Source organism: Cryptomeria japonica, chromosome 4 (assembly GCF_030272615.1).
Source record: "Cryptomeria japonica chromosome 4, Sugi_1.0, whole genome shotgun sequence".
NCBI lineage: Eukaryota > Viridiplantae > Streptophyta > Pinopsida > Cupressales > Cupressaceae > Cryptomeria > Cryptomeria japonica.
The window spans coordinates 743,339,406-743,363,162 of NC_081408.1; positions in this window are offsets into that span (position 1 = coordinate 743,339,406).

Below are 23,757 nucleotides of genomic sequence, written 5' to 3' on the forward strand. Positions count from 1 at the left end.
TGGAAGGGGATTGGTTTTCAAACCCTTGTAGTCATGCCAGAGACCATTCATATCAAAGGAACTTTCATGGCCAAAAGTTTTTGGCATGTTTGGGAAGTTGTTAAGACCTAACTTTGGTGGATTGGCTCTAGTTTTTGGGATGGTTTGTCTTTTAATCAACACAATTTGTGGTGGTATTGGCTTATCCATATTCAAGGGCTTCCTCTAATTCACATACCTTGGGTGTGCACCTTCCTTGTGATTCCACAAAAAGGGAATACACACCCCCAAGAAACCTGTTTTCTAGAGCCACTATGAATCTTAACACTTGGAAATATTTGAGGGTCTAGTATTGTCCCATTTGGCCAAATTGACGAACATTTGACACACTAGTGTCTTGTTTTCCTTTGAATATGCTACACAAGTTGGGTATTCATTGTGTCTATCCCTTGTGGAAGGACTAGTGATGGCACCCCAACACTGCCTTCTTTAATTATAAACCACAATTAGGTTATCGATGGCTTTCTCCACATCTGCTTGTGGTTGAAATCCTCAATTTAAGGTGAAATTTGTCATCACCTTTGTCTGTTTGGCAATGTTATCTTTAAACCGTCTAGTCTATCGTCATAGAACCTAAGCTAGTCTATTTTACTTGGTGTATTATTTTCCAAGGCTTGCCTTTGAGATCTCAGCTTCTCTGTGTGGGGTTTTTGGACCCTCAATGCCCTTTTTGTAGAAAACCAAAAAATTTAAAACATCTTTTTTTGGTTTTTTCACCATGCTCAACAAATCTAGAATTGGATTCATGATTTTTTTTGCCCCTTTTGACCTGAAAATTTTTCCTGGCACATGGTGATCTTGGGGGATTGGCCTCATATTCCCTTCAATTATACCTAGATTTGGCATGCTTTTAGGGTGGAGATCCTCTTTAATTTATGGAAAGATATAAATGTTGTTCTCTTTTCCCACATCTTTATTGATACTTCTATTTTGCTTTATGCTACTATTTGTAATAATGTTATTTGCAGATCTAGGTCCAAGCCAATAAAGTGGCTTTGGCGGTGGCCTACCTTCAGGAGCTACTTGATCTCTGGGGTAATTCTTTTTGCATTATGGTTAGAGTTCCTCATGATGACTTCACTTCTCATGGTTGTTCACCTTCACGTGCCTAGTGGAAAAGAAGTTTTTCTACTCATCACTCTACTTATCCCAAATCGCAAGCCCCTCATCACCACTTTGGTCGTAGGGGTGGTTCGATTCGATGGTGCTCTGCTTCTCCACCTCATAGAGGCTCTACCTCTACTTGGCCTTTGGGTGGTGTAAGGTTAGCTTCTAGAGGTAGCAGTGGTTGGCCTGCAACTAGTAGTGGTGATGGTTAGCTTGATAGTTCTAAGTGGTTCCCGTGGCTAGATTTGGCCATTTCGCCAATAAGAATTAAAGATAAAGAGGAAGTAGAGGCAAATGCTAATGAGGGGTGGTCCTTTCTTGACATCACCCTTGACCCTATTGATGTATGGGGTAAGCTAGATGATCAGGATCCCCCTTTGGCTTTTGCTGGGTGTGTGTTGGTTGCTTAAGTTTTATTTTTCTTTATGGGTTGGAATCTTAGTTTGTTTATGTTTCATGTTTTTTGGGCTATGCCCTTCTAGAGTAATGTTTGGGCACTGCTCGTGTGACTCTGAGGGGTGACCTTGTGTCCCTTTACCCTTTTTTTGGTAGATATGTGTATTATATTTTTATATTAATAGATATCGACACACGTATTCATCAAAACAAATAGTAGAGGGGATATGAAAGGCTAGGGATGACATAAACTAGGAAAAAGGGGCCAACACAACATGAGAAACACATATGAGCTAGGGGCCAAAATGGACACTAAAGTGTAATAAGGAAACATGGTATGAAAATGATATTATTACACAATCTCATACTAATTTTTTTATTATGTTTATAATTAAAAGCATAGTCTAAAGTTATAATTTTACATTTACATATAATCATCTTGATTACATAAGATAAATGACAACTAGTATATTAGAAAATGTAATATATAAATAAAAATTACATAATCTAATATATAGGAATATATTATATCTTTGTATATTTTATTAGGATAATCTTATCTATATGCAATCAACTTATGAAATACATAAAATATCTCATAAATATATTCAAACGTTACCATTTTTATAGATTTATATTAATATTTTTATATTTCATGTTTTAATTTTCAATATTTTTAAATTACAATAATCTTATAATATATTTTATGAAATAATTAATTCATGATCATTGTAACGAAAGAAATTTGCTACCTCAAGGATGATGAATCCTAGAGAACAAATCAACCCTCCGATACCTCGCTCAAACTGGCACTAAGGGTGAGCCAAGGGATGAAAATAACAAGTTGGACCAACAAAACACAACACACGGCTCTCAGATGACTCTTCCAAGCCTCTGTCTAGAGGACAAGCATGCAATTCTAGGACACTATCACGATGCATTGTCGTCCTATATAAACAAGGTACAGAACCCATATAGAAAGTACCAAATGTGGGGATAATATGACAAAAACATAGAAAATAATAAAACTAAGCTAGTAGATTTGAAATACGAAATGACTAAGATAAAATAAAGGGAAGAGATGAAAAGAGTTCACAATCGGTCCATGATTGGAGCTTCCCGCAGTAAAATAGCTCTACCGCGATTATGAACCTACACACAAGCAAGAAGGAAAAATGTTGGGGTTGTGTTTTGGAGTCTACCAAAGTTAGACCCCCATTTTGGTGTTTCCACCACCATAGACAACCCAAATAAAGCCACGAGGAAATATGTATTGATAAAGACAATATAGAAATGACAATAGATTCAAAATAAATGAATGTAAATGAGCAACAAATCAAGAAAAAGGCAAGGCAACTGCCCTTTTAAGATTCACAAGGATATTATTGTATTGGCAATTGACACTCATCCGATGATTTCTAGTGGTTTTTTTGTGGTTAATTATTGGTTTAGGGTTGTCATTGATGGAAACTCTTCATAGAGATTCGATTTGGTGGTTGCAATTCTTCTTATCCAAAAGTAGGTGTTAACTGGTAACTGATTAAACAGTAATTCAGGAAGAACAAAGCATTTTTGGGTCTAGAAGATTTTTGGTGATTACAACGCATTGAATCATATTCTTCTTGATAGGTCCAACATAGACACATCATTTTGCTATTATTTTGGTGATCCACACTTATCTTTTTGGATTTGGTCAAACTAACATGTGACTACACGTTACACTTTCAGGTCGACATGGTAAATGACCTATTTTGTGGTTGCTAGTATATAAGTTTGGTGTGGATGATCTTTTTGATGTGTGATGTGATTGTATGCGAGTGAGAGGTGATGGATAATTCATCTTTGCATAGTTTCACGTGTGCATTCTTGATCCGGTAGGTGATTGAGATAGAGAACAGGGCAGAATAGAGAAGGTGATCTAGTCAGCAAATTCAGTACCTAACCAGAACTCATCCAGGCATAGTAGATGCTATTTTAGAGTTCATACATTGTAATTCATCACTCTAACTATCTTGTAAGTCAGTGTGACTTCCTTGAGGGTTGTATCCTTTTGGGTTATTGTAATTGAGCAGTGAGCTCTAGGAAGTGTGCCTGAATGCTTGTGCATTCACATTTTGTAATATTGTTTTTCTATTGGCCATAATGGAATAATATTGTGGGTTCAAATCCCATCATGGTTTTTCCCATTTGGGTTTCCATGTAAAAATACTGGTGTTATGATCTTGTGGTTGTTTACTTCATGTTTCTACATTTCAGTGTTAAGTGTTTGCATCTAGTGGTTAAAAGTTAAGTTTGAAAATCTGCTAACCATCACTGATTCACCCCACCCTCTCAGTGATCCCTAATTCTAAAAATTGGTATCAGAGCCTAGTACCTATAAGGTAGCTTAACCACTTGAGGAAGGTCTGGGAGATTGATTCAATGGATTCTGGTTTTTAGAGACAACTCAGTGTGGCACTTGAGGACCTTGATGCAGCTAGGAATGAGATCTATACCTTGAAGAAGAACCTAAATGTTGTTGATGATTTCATTAATAACTTGAAGGATCAAGTGAATATCTCTAGAGAGAAGAGGAAAGAACTAATGGACAAGTTGAAGGAGAAAGAATATCAGCTCATGGAATTCCAGGATAAAACTGATGAAGTTAACAAGCTTGAGAGAGAGAATGTTGCTTTGAAGAATGAGATGTCATCCATTGTGATGAGGCTAACTAAGGAGATTGAGGATCGGAAGAAAAATGAAGAGAATCTAGCACAATAATTGGAGGAAAGAGTTGATGAATGCTTCAGGCTTACCTATGAGAATGATCAATTGAAGCTTGAGCTAGCACAGTCAAGGAATAATGCTCAAGAACTTGAAACACAAATTGCTACCTTAAGGGATGAACTTGCTACTGCTAATGAATACAAAGATAAATTCAAAGATATCTCAACAAGGCTTGATGAGATGTTGAAGAGTCAGAGACAAGGAAAGGATGTGCGAGGACTTGGATTTGAAAAAGGTCAATCCTCTAGATCAGGACAAGGCAATGCTAAACCTGATAAAAAGAAGAGAAAGAATCCTTCGGTAAGACAACCCAATGCTCATAAATTCAATGGTAGATTCTTTACTTGCTACAAATTTGGTCATATGGCGAATCAATGTAGAAGTAGGATTAATAATGGAATGAACAACATGAATAATGTTCCTACCTTTACCGGTTAGTGTTTCATATGCAATAATTTTGGTCACGAGTCAAATGTGTGCAGAGAAGTAATAAATAACTTCCAAAACAAAAGATGTTATGCTTGTGGAATGTTTGGACATATCTCTAACCAGTGCAGGATGAGACCAAATTAGATGAACTTCAGACCTATGTAGAATAATGTTGTTTGTCGTGCATGCAACAAAACCGACCACATTGCAAAGTACTACAGAAGCAGGAACAATGCTCCAGTAGACAAGAACAAATCAGATGAGAAGGGAAAGGCGAAAGTAGAAGAGATCAGAGACAAACATGAGAAGATGTGGGCTAGAAAAAATGAATCTAAAGCTGACAATGGGTTTGCAACCGAATCTAGTGCAAGATCTTCATCTGGTAACAAGGGCTTTATGTCTTAGGGGGAGTTTTTCATGCAGATTCTAAGAATCTCCTCTTCGGTGGTCTACAATCGATTATGAAAGGTTGTAGAAGGCTTAAGTCATGAGTGTAGATAATATCCGAAAGTTTCTAAGAAGATTTTATGCTCCGATAAGAGACTCTATGAAAATCGTAATCAGTTGTTGCATTTATTACAATGGAAAATTAGGTTTTTGAAGGATAAAAGTGCATTTTGAAGTCTCATTTGTCACAATGAGAACAAGCAAATAGAGCAATGCAATTTGGCAATTTCAACAATGATCTCAACGACTCCAAAGTGAATTTCAGCGCCCAGTTGCAAAGCAAGGTATTTATCCATTCAGGCTTTTTGTTTTCACAAACCCTATCATTTGAAATGGCTTCAACTTCTGGTTTTGCTACCCCTTTGGTGGTTGAGATTAAGGACAAGGCCCAACCTGTTTTCAAGAAACACCCTTTCAAGTCAGTTGAGGATTATCTGGAAGGTGCATTTTCATTGGTACCCTATGACTTGCTTCATAACGAAGATATCAAGGCCTGCATCCATTATGATCTCAAGGAGATTAGAAATGCAAACATGCTAAACCTATACATCAAACATTTGGCTAACGGGTTGGGAAATTTCAAACCTGAGTACAAGGTGCTTCAGGACAAGGGTTTCTCACAGTTCGTGCATTTTTCTTTGTTTGATGAAGCATAGTGGATCTAGTATATTCTTAGTCATGTTCATGACAAGTTCATATGGCTTGATAGGCCACATAAGATTACCAAGTAGGCGATTTGAGTTGTGACATGCCTAGCAAAAACCGATGAGGTACCTAGCTTGAGGAAAGTGTCGAATGACATGGTGATAGTCACCACTGGCTCAAGGTTTGATAGCAGACCGATGACCATAAATGACATTTTGGAGAATGATGTAAAATTTACATCGATGGTAGTTGGTTACTAGGTTGACCAATCCAACAGGTACAACTCTGTCTTTGGTACTGCCATATACTCTGCATACCAGATGCTTAAGGATGACAAAAGGTATGACCTGTGCACTGACCTCCTAAATGAGTTGTTGAGCAATTTGAAGAAGATTAAGAAGGATAAAAAGCACACATTAAAATATGGTACACTTCTTATTTGTCCAAATTTATTCTTCTTGAATGAGATACTCAGTATAAAAGGAAAGGTCCAATGGGCCTATGATAGACCGATGGCCATGCATATCAAAGAAGGATAATGGGGAATTGGAGATGCAACAATGAGGAAATTCTCTCTCTAGGGATACTTTAAATCCTTCCAAGCTACAATGAAAAGTAGAGAAAGGATCCCTAAGGAGATTGTTGAAAAGTATGAGCAAACCATTTGCTTCATGGTTGAAACAGATCAATGCCAAATGGAAGCGGTGGAGCCCCAAATAGTATGGATCATGCCCATGGGGTATGAAGTTGATTCCATTACACTTGAGGCATATTCCCAACACCTTATGAGTCAACTAGTGGACCCTAAGGAAGGGAGATTCGAAACATTCAAGTAGAAAGACCTTGAATTGCATAGACAATTCACTGCACTTGCCAGGAAAAGAAAAGTTACTAAGATGGTAGAGGAAGTGGCTACTCAAATGGGTTTCACCCAAGAGGAGGTGAAGAAAGAAAGGGATAAATATGCATAGAAGGAGGCCAAAGAGGAAACCAAGAAACCCAAGGTTGATCTGGTTCCCTCCAAGGTCAAACCAAAATAAACTAAGTTTGCTCCTGCTCTAATGGCACAATCTGCAAGATCTAGCCCATCCAAGAAAGGTGTATTAAAGTAGAAAGAAAGCCTAAAAGGACCTATGTTGCAGTATCTCTAGTGGCTTCAGAAACAAAGTCTGAGGAGGAAGCGGGAAAAGCGAAGAAGAAAGGAGAATTTGTCAGAGTGGTGAGGAAGCCGCAATCCGGTGGAGCCCAACAAAGCAAGAAGGCAAAATCAGATCTTGCCCCTGCCAAAAGACCTAAGAGAGAAAGGAAAGTCAAGACTCAACCTGATTCTAGTGCCCAACGAGGTAAATTTGAATCTATTCCATCACTGATAGCAGATCAATAAGTTGATGAAATAAATGTATATCGTAATTTGAAAAATCTTGGAGCCTGCTATGAGAATTTTAATGAAGGAGATACGAGAAAAGTTGAAGAAGCAGTTGTGTTATATTTACACAATTTCAATAAGACATTAATGGAATTAGAGAAGAGAATTCCAAAATATTTGTATATCCTTACAGATGCAAGGAGAATGACAACAAGTAAGATTGATAGGGAGATGAAGGAGATAGAGTTAATAAAAGTTTACACCTGCGTCTCTCAAAGTGAAGCCAAGAGACTGATTGAAGAGGGTAACAAGAAGGAAATTTAAAGCAAGAACAGGATCAACAGATTGATGATTGGAAATGTGGAAGAGGTGAGGAAAGAAACATAGGAGATATGGAGAAAGATAATTTAGAATGACCCTTTGTACAAGGATGCTTTCAAACCATCTCAGCCTAAAGAGAAGCAAGGTGTTTTCGGAAGTCAGAAGGTTGAAACTCAGGCTGAGGATCATCTAGAAGACCAAGGTAACACTACACTTGATGCTGAGACTGGTGATGCTCCTTCGGTGGTGGAAAACTCTGCAGCCCCTGAGATCCAATAGGTTGATACTTGACCAAGTGGCGACACCAGTGCAAAAGATAAAGGGGATGAGATAGAAAAGAAGGATGTAGAGTCAGCAGAGGCCAAGGTTGCTTAGGTTGACAAGGGAAAAGGAGTAGCTAATCCAATAATTATCACTCCTCTGGTTACAGGGACCCCACCTCGATCCCTATCAATCTTGATGGTCCACTAAATCTTGGGAAGATGTCTCCTGCGGAAAAGATCATACTTGCAGCTGTTGTGCATGCTCAGGCTAGCCAGGATTTTGTGAAGTTTGAATCTGAGGATAAAAAGATAATTTTGATGTTAATAGATGTTTTGCAGAAGGTGGCCCCTAATGTACATATTGATTCCAATAACAACCCCTCGAGTAAATTGTTATAATTAATTAATATTGTAAATACAAGTTTTGATTCTTTGGAGAAAACTACTACTGAGAAAGTTTTGGATAAATTTAAAGATGTTAGAATTCGGACATTCTAGAAGATGACTAAGGATGATAGCTTGAGATTAAATAAGAGACTATGAATTATTTCTGACACATTGTCAGAAGCCGGTAAATTGTACAAATCTTACCTAATTTTGCCTAAATTCATTGTAGATATAGATAAGAAGATAGGTATTTGCCAGGGAAAGCTCACTGATATTTCTCAATCCTTTGATCAAAATGTAACATTAACTAGAATTGTTGAAGGAAAGATTATAGCTCTAAATGATCAGATCTCAAGCCTCCAAGCAGACAAGGACAAAATTTTGAGAAAAGTAGGTGAACTCCGGAACTTAATTGCCCCCCAGTTGGACACTATGTTGAGTAACAAGGTAGATTACATGAAGGAGATGGCTCGACTTGTATCATCTGACTTAAGGGAGTTAGAAATAAATGTTACTGTATTTAGTGCATTCATCACAGTTTTGGATAACCTGAAGAGTGGGTGGGATACTCACCTAGGATTTTTTAAGACTATTTATGTTGACCTTTTCAAGTACTTGTAAATTTTTTCGTGAATATTTATGTATATAAATTTTGGACAACACCCCATTTTTGGCATTGCTGTCAAAGGGGGAGAAGAATGGTGAAAAACATACAATATTGAAGAGTGAAATTCTTTGTCTAAGGGGGAGCCCTAGATTATTTTGATTATTTTTTTAATTCTTTTGAACCGGTGTATAGTGCTCAACACTTAGTCATTTTTCATGAGTGTTTCCATCAATGCCAAAGGGGGAGATTGTTGGCAATTGACACTCATCCGGTGATTTCTTGTGGTTTATGGTTTCTGATTTTTGGTTTAGGGTTGTCATTGATGGAAAATATTCATAGAGATTCGATTCGGTGGTCACAATTCTTCTTATCTGGAAGCAGGTGTTAACCAGTAGTTGATTAACTGGTATTTCAGGAAGAACAGAGCATTTTTGGGTCCGGAAGCTTTCTGGTGATTGCGGTGCATTGAATCATGTTCTTGTTGATTGGGCTGACATAGACACATCATTTTTCTATTGTTTTGGTGATCCACACTTATCTTTTTGGATCCGATCAAGCCAACATGTGACTACATGTTACACCTTTAGGTCGACATGGAAAATGACCTATTTTGTGGTTGCCAACATATAAGTCTGGTGTGGGTGATCTTTTTATGCATGATGCGATTGTATGCAAGTGAGAAGTGATCGAGAATTCATCTTGGCATAGTTTCACGTGCGCTTTATTGATTTGGTAGCTAACTAAGATAGAGAACAGGGAAGAACAGAGAAGGTGATCCAGCCAGTAAATTCAGTACCTAACCGGAACTCATCTAGGCATAGTAGATGCTATTTAAGAGTTCATACATTGTAATTCATCACTGTAACTATCTTGTAAGTCAATGTGACTTCCCTGAGGGTTGTAGCCTTCTGGGTTATTGTAATTGAGCAGTGAGCTCTAGGCAATGTGCCTGAATTCCTATGCATCTATTTTGTAATATTGTTCTCCTACTGACCATGGTGGAATTATATTGTGGGTTCAAATTCCACCGTGGTTTTTCCCATTTGAGTTTCCACGTAAAAATACTGATGTTATGATCTTGTGGTTGTTTGTTTCATGTTTCTACATTTCAGTTTTAAGTGTTTGCATCTGATGGTTAAAAGTTAAGTTTGAAAATTTGCTAACTGGTAGATCACTAATTCACCCCCCCTCTCAGTGATCCCTGATTCGAACATATTGTGGATTGCTTGAAGGATTGCAACAATGGTGGATTGTAGAGTTGTAAAATCTGTTATTAGTTCTCAATAAGGTCACCAAGAGCTCCAACCTAGAAGAAGAAATCTCAAAATACCAAAAGATCTTCAAAATACTTTCAAACGAGAGAGATATAGGCCCTAGATGAAAAATTGATATCAGTGGGTGCATGCAAGGGTGTTATGATTCCTTCCAGGCATAGGCATAATGCTCAAATGACCACTTGTGAACTGTCAGATTCATGGAACACTAGTGCATTGCACAGACGTCTCCACGTTGCACTATAGTTATGAAGATGATAGATCAACAAAGCTGGTAAAATTCTAGTTTTAAGTTGATAAGGTGATCCTGATGGACAAAAGGACAAATATGATGACACACAACCTCCAATGATGTGGAGGAAAGCACCAATTGTCGCGTCGAATTGCATAAGGTGCGATTTTTTATATTACATTTTTCCCCCACTTTAGTGAGCATGTCTTTTCAAAGAGATGTGAAGCTAACGTAGAGGAAGATAAAGAATAGAATAGCAACAGGGAGACAAATTTCCATTGATCAAATGAGGTTGCCCTCAGCAAGATGAAGCTAAGATTTGGAATAGATATTATTACTTGATGCATCACAAATGTGCTAGCTGCAGTCTAGCATATTAGATTTAAGATTGGTAAGATAGAGTAATATAAATGAGCCTCGTTTTAGAGGAAAGCCCCTAGTTACGAAAATATGTGAGATAAACGACTACTGTGATATGAGATGCACCAATATGGATAGAAATGTGCATTATGTTAGGTAGGCATACGATAGGCTGATGAGATATGTTGGTATGAATAACCTTGTATGATAGGACGAGATATATGCCATTATGGATAACCATACAATGGGGCAATAAGATAGATAGGTTTTGCCAGCATGGGTAGCAATATGCTAGATAGCCATGCAATTGGGTGCTCAAAGATATATTTGTTAAGTAGTAGATTGGCCCCTACCAAGGCAAACAAAAGAGATAGATCAAATGGTTTGGCCCCCATTTAGGCGAAAAAGATAAAGCAAAAGATCAAGTGGTTTGATCCCCACCTAGGCAAGCATGAAAATATGATCAACAACAAATGCTAATGCAAAAGACTAAATGACAAAAGTAGATTATGCAAAAATGCAGATATGATGCCCACTCCCCTAGAATGATATGCATGAAAGGCATGTCATTCTAAGGAGAAGAGCAATTGTGGCATGTCAACATAGCAATATATTTCCATGGAATGCCACCAGTAGGTGGTGACACATAAATGTCCAAAACATAAAAAATAAAAGGCAAGAGGATAGGGGGATCCGATAGTTTGGCATCAGAACCCATAGCAGTGAGAAGAGATATGCAATACAACTACGAGATGGGTATATCATCATAGCGCCAAATTTCTCGGATCTAAGGAAGAGCAAATGAAGACAAAGATAAAATAAAAATTTGGGTCAACATGGAAGAAGGCTAAATATGCCCCCAATGCTTTTCATCATCCCCAAATAGCGAAAAAGAAAGATACGACAAATAGAAGAAATAGAGAGGCAAATAGAAGAAGATGTATGACATATAATCTCTCGTATCAAAGCACCTACGAAGTAACTCAGGTCCGCCGGGAGAGCACAACAGATAAAGACAGTCAACCTCTCATATCAAAGTACCTACGGGGTAACCTCGGTCCTCCAGGAGGGAACAAATATATAAAGTAAGCACGAGGGAACACAATCAAGCACACACACACAAAAAGATGGAGGGAAGAGATAAACACCCTTAAGGTCATCCCGTAGGAGATCATCATCCTCCCAATCTAGATCATAGGGAGAAGGAGGACAAGCATAGAGAGAAACCACTGCAAGAGATTTACTTAACACCTCACCTATAGTGAGGGTGAGGGACAAAAAAGCAGTCAAGTTTGTGTCCACAGGCTCAGAGGAGGTAAGGGTCAACGATCGTGTTAAGATTGTAGACAACGTCAGGATGTCCTCCAAGGAGTTGAACATGCAAGCCTCCATAGAGGAAGTAGGTGACTCACTCAGAGAAGATGAAATCACAACAAGACTACTAGTCTTTGGAAGAGAGGTAGTGATAAACTCAGGAGAAGGCAGGGCTTTCTCAATCACACACACAAAAATAGGCAAACTGATAGTTACTGAAACAAGCATAGAAGAGGGTGAGGAACATACTTATGAGGATTTTCACCATTAAAATTATGGAACGAGGCCTTGTTCAAGCTTGCATTTGGGCCGGATAGGAGAAGCGGGTCTCCTATGAACCGTAACAGGCTGAAGGACTCTAGGAAAGCTCTAATGTCAGAATGTTTCAAAGCAGGGGTAGTAGATAGAATTGTGGTAAACACTACTTGCGTATGCAACATATCAATGGGCTAGGACAATGGAGGTATGTTTGACAAAGAAGTGATGAGGGGCAGCTCCAAAGAAGGAGCGATAAAAACCTGCACCTGTTTAGGGGGAGGCTCATCAACCATCCCTAAAGTAGCAGGAAATAAAATTGAGGATGATGTAGGAATAGGAGCACCTGACCAAATAGGAGTTGAGGCGATAGGATTAGGCACTGAAGATGTGCCAAAAAAATGCAAAGAAGCCTCACGCTCACGAGCCTTGGCCCATCGAAAGCATTTACACTCACACACATGCTAATTATGATGGAGATGAGGGACACCTACTGAAGCCCGATATGATTCAAGAGCATCATGCTCCATGAGAGAGGCCTCTGGAGCTGCATCGGGGACAAGAGAACGCCTAATCAATGAAATAGGAGGTGCACCTGAAATAGGCACAACATTGATAGAAATTGGTGCTTGACTTTGCTTCGCGCGAGTAACAACGAGAGGAATAAAAGGTGTCAGAGCGAGCTATGAAGAAAAAGAGAGTGGGGATGAACAAACACGAGAGAAACACCTCCCTTTTTCATAACAAAAGGGTTGAGGGATATCAACCATGATCAAGAGCTCGAAGGGAGGGTGGGTCACAAACTTTGACAACATAGGCACCTTTCCCTTGTCTACACTAGGTGCAGTTACAGGAATGAAAGACACTACTAGAGGTTGTGTAGTTCTAGGTGGATGCGGAGGTCTACTCAGAGGAACAAGCTTAGCCTCGACCCCCGACGATGAGGGGACATTAGGCACTACCCACTCTAAGACCCAAAGGTCGATGCAGGAAGAGGCAATGAATAGATAGGTTGAGTTGATTTAGGGGATGACTCCCCCATATTATACTGATAATATACACAATACATTAAATCAACACAAGGAAGCATGGCCCCCACCAAAGTAGGCCATAAATGATCTAACAAAAAATCCCCATGGGCGACTAGGGATCGATATCCAGTGTCCTGGATAACATGCACCAAACCATCATGGGGAAACGAGGCATTTATGAATTACTAACACGACTGCCTCCATGGAAATCAACTAGGGAATTCCTAGTTTAGCTCGAAATAGGTCCGACTCAAGAATGATCACAAAAGTGGAAGATACTACCTTGGGTCCTATGAGGATCATCAAGGTGATGCTATCCAAAGGAGAGATAGAAAAACCATCATGTGTTCTCAAGGTCACTCAACATTCATCATACGTGGGTCTATGCCAATCGTTCACAAATACAATCTCCTCTATGATAACATCAACTTTATAGGATGGGTCAACCATCACACTTGTGATAATTTGACCATTCAGCTTAGCAGGGATGTACAAAGGAGTAGGCTCTCCACAATATGTGACATCTAAAAGAGTGAAAGACATGTCAAACACCTTCTCCTTTTGGCTAGGAGGCAAATAAATAGGAGTGATAGTGACCATGCTCACAAATGGACCATCATCCGAAGACCGATTTGATGCAGAGATAAAATTCATTGAATGCAGTGGAAATGGATCAGTGTAAATCTGCCAATCCTTGTTAGTTTTGTTAACGAGCTTGTTTGATTTATGTTTCTGCGCATCAAATTTGATTGCACCACTGTTGATGTGGTCTTGGACAATGTGCTGAAGATGATAACACCACTCAGTTTCATGACCAGACACACGATGATAATGACAAAAAATTGATCCATCATACCAACACAGGTAAGGTCTACTATTGGACAATGGTCTAATCTCAGGAAGGGTGAGTGGATTGTCTTTCAACAATCATTGCATTATGCTTAAATAAAAGTCATTCAATTTCATGAAGACCCTATTTTGTTGCGATCCTTGTGCAACAGTTATTAGAGGAACAACCATGACATAAGTTACAACCTTATTCTTCCTAGACCCTTTTGTTGACGTTCTTGCAAAGGACCCACCGCGAGGGTTCAAAGTAGAATCTCCAAACTATGACATGGTGTGCTGGTAGTTTGTAAACATGAAGCACATGTTAGCAAAGTTTTGGTATCGATTAAGAGATAGCTTCTCCCTTAATGCTGGTTGCAGATTGCCAATAAATATTCTCTGTAGATCACTATCTAGTAGGGCAAAGGGGATTCTAGTAGAGATCTATTGGTACCTTGAGATAAAGTCTGTGATCTTCTCATTAGGTTTCTACTTGCAATGAACAAGGTAAATGATGGTGACCTTGCTACCAATGTTGGCCTGAAACTGTTTGAGAAAAAAGGTCCATGAGTTGGTCAAAGGTATGAATGGAACGGTCTAGTAAGGAGCTATACCACTCTAACATGGTTACTCTAAGGGACTGTGAGAATAGTTTAAGTAGCATGAAGTCTAGGATGTGATAGTTGTTGCACATGGTCATGAAAGAATAGATGTGCACATTAGAGTCCCCATCATCATCGAACCTATCAAAATTCAATGATTCGACTACAGTAGGAAGGATAGTCTTCAAGATGGTGATATGAAGGGGACTATTCCTGTAATATGCAGGCATTGATGATTTACCAGAGGAAGAAGCCAGGTTTGTGAGTTGTAACTACAACTACCCCATGTTTTGTAAGATGGTGTTCAAGATTGGATTTCTAGGCGGAGGAGGTGGAGGTGGGCCAGATCCACCACCACCTCCAGAAGGACCCGTGCCACCAATAGATGTAGTGCTAGTGCTAATTGTAGACATCTGAGTTGTAGTTGAGGCAAATGTTGAGCCACTAGATATACTTGTATAGCCCAAGGGGGTAGATGAAGTAGTGATACTAGGAATAATACTAGGCCCAAGATCAACCATGTCTACTGCCGAACCAGGCATGGCCACACCAAGATAAGAGCCACAAATGTCAGACTGGCCATCTGGAGGAGAGACACTAGCTAAAGGCACATGATTCTTGACAATCATAGATAATGCCCTCAACATCTCCAAGACTCTCCTATTTGAGATCAACATGTCTCTCAAAGTGTAGACAACATTTCCAGCCTAGGGGAGGACACTCTTCCAATTTAGGAAACCCTCAGAGTCTCTCAGATTCTTCTCAAGCATGTCATTTTTCTCAAAGTCAACAATGAGAGAAGAGTCATGATCAATAGTAGGGGGGAATATGGAGTGGAATTCCTGAAAGAGTTAGATTGTGAACCAACTAGAGAGGGGCCACTTATCAAAATGGACTTAAGGGGACGAGAAGCCAAGAATTCAGTTGGGTGAGGAAGTTGATCATTAAACATCGTGTTAGGCAAAGGAGGAATATAAAGGTCAAGAGGAAATCTCTATCTAGATGACCTCCTGACTACGACTCCTATGGCAGTCTCGGTCGTAAAGCTCATAGACAAGTCTTCCGACACTGAGACTACACTATAGAGATACAAAGTGCTTTGTCCTCTTGTAAAGGTTTTCTAAAGAAGAGACAGCAAATACAAAATGTAAACTAGATTTTTCCTCTTTTTTTTTTTTTGGAAAAAAATTAGATGTATGCAATGATCTAAATGATAAACACACAATGCAAAAAGAAAGGTTAGGTTCGTGTCAGGTTCATCAAAAACGTAATGCAGGAAATTTTCTACCTCAAAGATGATGAATCCTAGAGAACAAATCAACCCTCTGATACCTCACTCGAACTGGTGCTAAGGGTGAGCCAAAGGATGAAAATAACAAGCTGAACCAACAAAACACAACCCAGGGCTCTCAGATGGCTCTACCAAGCCTTTGTCCAGAGGATGAGCATGCAGGTCTAAGACACTAGCATGACGCACTGTCGTCCTATATGGACGAGGTACAAAACCCATACAACAAGTACCAAACATGGGGATAACATGACAAAAATACAGAAAACATTGAAACTAATCTAGTAGATGCAAAATACAAAATGACTAAGATAAAATAAAGGGAAGAGATGAAAATAGCTCACAACTGTTTCATGATTGGAGCTTCCCGCAGTAAAATAACTCTCCTGCGATTATGAACCTACACACAAGCAAGAAGGAAAAATGTTGGGGTTGTGTTTTGAAGTCTGCCTAAGTGACCCTCGTTTTGGTGTTTCCACCGCCACAGACAACCCAAATAAAGCCACGTGGAAATATGTATTGATAAAGACAATATAGAAATGATAATAGATTCAAAATAAATGAATGTAAATGAGCAATGAGTCAAGAAAAAGGCAAGGAAACTCCCCTTTTAAGATTCACGAGGATAGTACTATGGATTGCTTGAAGGATTGCAACAATGGTGGACTGTAGAGTATTGGAAAATCTGTGATTAATGCTCAATAAGGTTGCCAAGAGCTCCAACCTGCAAGAAGAAATCTCAAAATGCCAAAAGATCCTCAGAATACTTTCAAATGGGAGAGATATAGGCCCTAGATGAAAAATCGACATCGATGGGCGCATGCAGGGGCGTTACCATTCCTTCTAGGTGCAAGTGTAATGCTCAAACGACCACTCATGGACTATCAGATTTGTGGGACACTAGCACGCCACACAAACATCTCCACGCCACACTTAACTCCTAAAGGTGACAGATCAACAAAGTTGGTTAAATTTTGATTTTAAGATGATAAGGTGATCCCGATGGACAAAAGGACAAAGATGGTGACACATGACCTTCTATGATGTGGAGGAAAGCCCCACTTGTCGCATTGAATTGCATAAGGTGTGATTTTTTATATTACAATCATATATTACATTATATATGAAATATATAAATAAATTATATTTTTAATATTTTTGAAATATATAGAGTTTATTTATTATATCAGATTATACATTTGTATGAAAAATAATCAATTCATAAACTTATAAGAAATATATAAGATAAATAAAAGGAATCATCTTAGAATATATAATCATATGTAAATAAACATAGAGATTATTATGTCTTACCTACATTTCTTGTATTTTATAGCTATATTCTTATATGTATATATTTCATAAATATGTCTTATCTAAATATATGAACCAATAACTCATATATAGATATAATCAATCTTTAGTTTTTAATTATAAAATCGATTGGTAGATTATATTCATACCTCTAGATGTTTTTCAATCATTTTCCTCCTTTTTCAATATGTTTATATATCTATAACTAATTTTTTCTACTCATAATGTGGTCTTTTCTCAACATTTTATGTCTCCTAGCTTTGTACTATCATGATGATGGATCATGGAGTGCTATCTAGAACGTTGATGCAAAAAACTAACACACAATCTAATCCAAAAAACTCAACTTTGATAATCCTATGTTTGTTTTAATTTTATATTTAGATTTTTAATTTATTTCTTCCCCTCCTTTTCATTTTGTTTGTTCTTTCCTTTGTCCCAATTTCAACTTTTATTTTCTAAATGTTGCTTTATGTCTTGAACCATGTGCAACCTCCCTTCGCCTCCCCTCTCTTTTTAACTTGTCCTGATTTTGAAACAAAGATTTTTCTCCTCTAGCTCTTTTGTCCTGAGGATGTATCATAGAGTGTGATCAGAAGTATTGATGAAAAACATAGTTGAATCCAAAAATGACACATACCAACACACTAGTATATAAATTTAAACATTTCACATTAAAATTGACAAACAATGACTAAATGAAAACAATTCATAGAGTGTGATCGGAAGTATTGATGAAAAACATAGTTGAATCCAAAAATGACGCATACCAACACACTGATATATAAATTTAAACATTTCACATTAAAATTGACAAACAATGACTAAATAAAGACAAGTCAATCCACAATTAATTTCGATTCTAAACACTTAAAAACAATCTCACAACCATAATTCTAAAAACCATTGAAAACAACAAATTTAAAATCATAATATAATCTAAATTGACAAAAACCAAAAACTCAAAATCAAATAATAAATTACAAACGAAATCTCAAATCTTACAATAATATAAACATATACCTAAAACAATCCAAAATTTCACCATAAAATACACCAAATCTCATTAAAATATATTTTTTGGATTCTCAAACTAAATAGATACGAATTTAATATTCTTGTTTTTATTATTTAAATATAAAACTAATTCCAAACAAAGACATATGTATTAACTTGACATATGCGACACTAAATCCAGAAATATTTTAATCTTATATTCATATACGGAGGCATAAATTAAAAAAATTAAAAAATCACCGAATATTCCCTGGTTCGTATTCAATTATACAGATCGCTCCGATTTTTCCAAATAGAGAAATAAATATATATAAAAATATTCAGAAAGGAATAAATATAGATATATAGGAATAAATATAAAGGGATAAACGTTGTAAAAGGCCGGAAGAAGTAATAGTCCAAGTACTCCCCGTCAAACATGTACGGCCACGTGGGTCCCGCAAAATATTGCCGGCAAAGTGACGCGGCGGGTCAAACAAGCGCACACCGTCAATTTTACATACGCAAGCGCGTGGTTTTAAATACATGGGCGGCCCGTCAATACAAGGAGCGTGCCACGTGCGTCGAACAGCTGGCGACGCCCAGGGCCTGCTATTTGACGGTTTATGATAGCCTATGTTTAGTAGACTGTAAATTATTATTTTTTTTAAATTTTTTATTTACCTTAGGATTTGACGGTGTCTTTTTTTTTCGGTTTCGTTGAGAGTTACGCATTTGACGGTTTCGTGGAGAGGAATGTTTGTGTTTATCTTGTTGCATGTTAAAAGGGTTTTATATTTTACTTTATTTAAGTATGTATTAATCTAAACAAAACAAATTTTATATGAAATTAAATCTTCTAAATGGAAACATGTCAATGTCTCTTGTTTTTTTGTTTTTTCATGAATGTGTTAACTCTTATAGTGCTGTCATTGGAGGATTTCATATCATATAAAAGATACTTTATTATTTTTGAAACCTCTCTCACTAACCACTGCTTAACTCTATTTTCTGCTTAATTTTAAGCAGTTGGAGTGTTCCCATGCTTATTTAAATTGATATTTAAGTGGAGCAAATCGAAAATAAGCTATGGGAAAATAGGGGGGCGCTCGAAGCATATTGCTAAAAATGCCACGTGGCTCCACAAATTTGTTTCCCTCTTTTTTTTTAACATTTTATTTCTATTTTTTATTGTGCACAAATTATTACTAATATTATTAATACCAATTTTTAGATTTCCCTTAAAAAATAAGTAGAAAAATAAATACTCATGGGGCCACCAGCTCCACATATATTTCCTAGAAAAATTGAGGAGAGGCTGCTAGCAAAAATAAGCTTAGCAGCCGCATGGGAACATGTTGTAAGAGTAAAAAATTGAAGAGTTATTATTATGCCAAAATTGTTTGAGGCACAACCCTACCTCATCCTTCATGGTGTTAGGGACTAACACTCAACGATACTTGATCTCTGGTAAGATCATTCAAAACTATTCAACTTTACTGGCAGACCAAAAACCCATTAATAATATTTTTCTTTTTCTTTTTTGAATGTTTGAAAAATATTTTGTAATATTTATATTATTAATTTTAATAATTATTATTTGTGTGCTATTTGATTGGTTTACTTAAGATAAAAATGACATTTTTTTAAATGGAGGGAGGAACAAGGGCCTACTTATCAAATAAAGAGATAAAAATAATCACCCATTGATCACCCATTGTACAAGGGAGGCAATATGCTTCATACCCTAAAAGGAAGAAGGAACAATGATTTAAGAAACACAATACATGATTGTAGAATGAACCATGATGATCTCCAAAAGGATTCAAACCCTTTTTATATGTGATCAAAGAATCCTTTATTAACTTTTTTTTTTTTTTGGTTGGGGATAATTTCCTGAAAAAATAGTATTCAATGGTGTTGGTTGGAGAAAGAGGCTTTCAATCTATTACAAAAATGTGTGAAGCCACAAACATAGTAGAAGGAGGGGAATTTGAAAAAGATTTTGCAATAAAAGAAGAGTCATCTTTGAAAATAGTCATAAAATCTTTTTTTTATTACGAGGGGATTAAATATTAACTATTAATTAGTTGTTATCATTAACTAGACATTTGTTTGTTAGCTGTTGTTTCTGGATTAGATTGTGTGCAAGTTTATTTGATCAATGTTTCAAATCACACTCTATAATCCATCATTAAGATAAAGAGAACTAAGAGAGATTTTTTTTGCTAATATACATTTTGTTTGTTCTTCCTTCTACTAGAATTTAATGTATTAATATTATTTGATAAATTAGAAATCAATTTAATCAATCCCAAAAATATTTTGTCTTAAACAAGTGATACGAATATTATTATGTCTCAAATTTTCAAATATGTAATTAAATAAACATTCATTTATTCTGAATCCTACCAAAATTTAAAGTATTGACATTCTTCACTAAATTAACAATCAATTTGATTACATAAATGGATCTCTGAAAATATTTCTTAAATAGATAATATAACTATTATTACATTTCAATTTTTCAAATAATCTTTTTTTATTTGCACTATAATTCAAATTATTAATATTATTAAATAAATAAGCAATCAATGATAATGTAAATGACTCTCCCAAAAATATTATTTTTGTAAGTGATATCAATATTATTACATCTCAATTTTTATATATTTAATTAGCTATACATTCATTTATAATTATTCTTCAAATTTGAAATCTTAATATTCTTCACTAAATTAGCAATCAATAAAATTCTTATTCAAGTAATATAACTATTATTATCTCTCTTTTTGTTCATATATGTATTTAAGTATACATTCATTTATTTCTAGTATTACTAATATTTAAAGTACTAATATTATTCAATAAAATATTGATCAATTTGATCAAGTAAATGCCTTCCAAAATGATCCTTATTCAAGTAATATATTATTATTACATCTCAATTTTTCAAACATCTAATTTTTTTATTTTATTTTTGTCTATTGTATTTGAAGATTTTTATTTATTTATTTATTTATTTATTTTTTGTGAAGGAGGATTGGTATTGCATCCACTGAATGCAATTTATTTTAATACTTATTTAGTCACTCATCATATAGAATGAAAAAATGGATTAACGATCATATAGTTTATGATTAATTTTTTTATTTAATAAGCTTTAAAATGTTATTTATCTATTTTCCTAGTGATTCATGTTGAAAATCAATGTATAAATAAAATCATTATTCATATTTTATGTCATTTTCAATATATTAATTATTGTGATAAATTTCAGCTATATAATAATACAAGTCTTATTCAAATATAAATTTAAAGTTTAAATTTCAACTCTATTAATTATAATCATCATAGCAATTCTTTTGTAATATAATATGTCAGAACAAATTAATTATGCCATCAATAAAATCAAAGACCAGAATCTTTAAAAATTGCAATAAAAGATCACACCCCACATAAATTTAATAGAATAAATACTCTTAAAGCTTTAACTTAAAAAATATAGAATAATTTATGCATTCACTAATAAAATATATTAATTAAAATTATAAAATATTCATTTTAAAATTTTCTTAAAATTTACATGTCCCAATAACACTTTATTACTTCTTATAAAGTTTGTATTAAATGCAGTAAGGGATCAAAGCACATAAATGTTCCAAAAACCATGTTAAAAAGTATAAAGGACATGTAAGGGTTCAACATTTTCATTAAATTCACTAAATGACTTTACATTTTAAAAAGTAGATATACAAATAATTAATCATTCCATTTAACTCATAAGAATCAAATAAAATCATTCAATTTTATTTAAATAAAAAAGGTTTATTGCTTAATTCAAAATAATATCATTTTTTTGTGATTTAAAGATATGTTTATTTTTGGAGGTTCTTCTCATAGTGTATTGGTTAAGTGGTGATGTTATTGTTGTGGTCACCAAGGTTCAAATCTCTATTGAGCCATTGTAATCATGGGATTGTGCCTTTGTTGATCTAACGGACTTGTAGGTCCATTGTGTCACCACTCATGTTAAAATTTATAGAGACTTATTAAAAAACAAGATATGTTTACATTTATTATTTAATTTACAATAATACAAAAATTGATTGTAGTTTAAATGATATGTATGTATTTATTTGAATGTGTAAATAAAATGAATTATACACATATTTATATAAATAAACATTCAAATTCTAAAGTTTACTTGTAAATTCTTATTCTTTTTTATCTGATCGATAAACATACAATATATTTATATTAATAATTATGTTAAATATTACAAAAAGAACTTCCCAGCAGTGCCTCAATCCACATATCAATATGGAAATCCAAACAAAAGGCATAGAACAAGTCTCCCAATCGAGGCTTAAACACAGATCATCTAGGATTTCAACACAAATTTCTACATACTATCAAACTATTCGTATACCTCTACCATACTTCCATAAAATATTTGTCCAAAGCATACATTAACAACTATAATTATAGAAATACCCATTCAAAATAGTCTAGCCTGCTGAAATTCAAACACAAAACAAATAAAATTACTAATCATGAGCTTGTCCGTTTGCCTTCCCACGAGTGAACCAATAATCCTCCTTAAAACCAATCTACTTCCTGACTTTCTTAGTGTCCTCTGGGCCCTTGGCTTGAGGCTTCTGCTCGTGGCTTCTCATATGACTTTAATGTGCTCCCAACCCCTTTGTGCCTCCACTCACCTTACTTCCCTATCCACATATATGTTTATTTTTGGAGGTTCTTCTCATAGTGTATTGATTAAGTGGTGATGTTATTGTTGTGGTCACCAAGGTTCAAATCTCTCTTGGGCCATTGTTATCATGGGCTTGTGCCTTTGTTGATCTAATGGACGTGTAGGTCCATTGCATCACCAGTCAAGTTAAAATTTACAGAGACTTATTAAAAAAAAAAATGTTTAAATTTATTATTAATTTACAATAATACAAAAATTGATTGCAGTTTAAACGATATGTTTGTATTTATTTAAACGTGTAAATAAAATAAATTATACACATATTTAAATAAATAAACATTCAAATTCTAAAGTTTACTTCTAAATTCTTATTCTTTTTTTTTTTTGATTGATAAATATACAATATATTTATATTAATAATTATGAGAAATATTACAAAAAGAAATTCCCAGTAGTGCCTCAATCCACATATCAACATGGAAATCCAAACAAAAGGCACATAATAAGTCTCCCAATCGAGGCTTAAACATAGATCGTCTAGGATTTCAACACAAATTTCTACATACTATCAAACTATTCGTATACCTCTACCATACTTCCATAGAATATTTGTCCAAAGCATACATTAACAACTATAATAATAGAAATACCCATTCAAAATAGTCTATCCTGCTGAAATTCAAATACAAAACAAATAAATTACTAGTCATGAGCTTGTCTGTTTGCCTTACCACAAGTGAATCGATAATCCTCCTTCTTAAAAATAATCTGCTTCC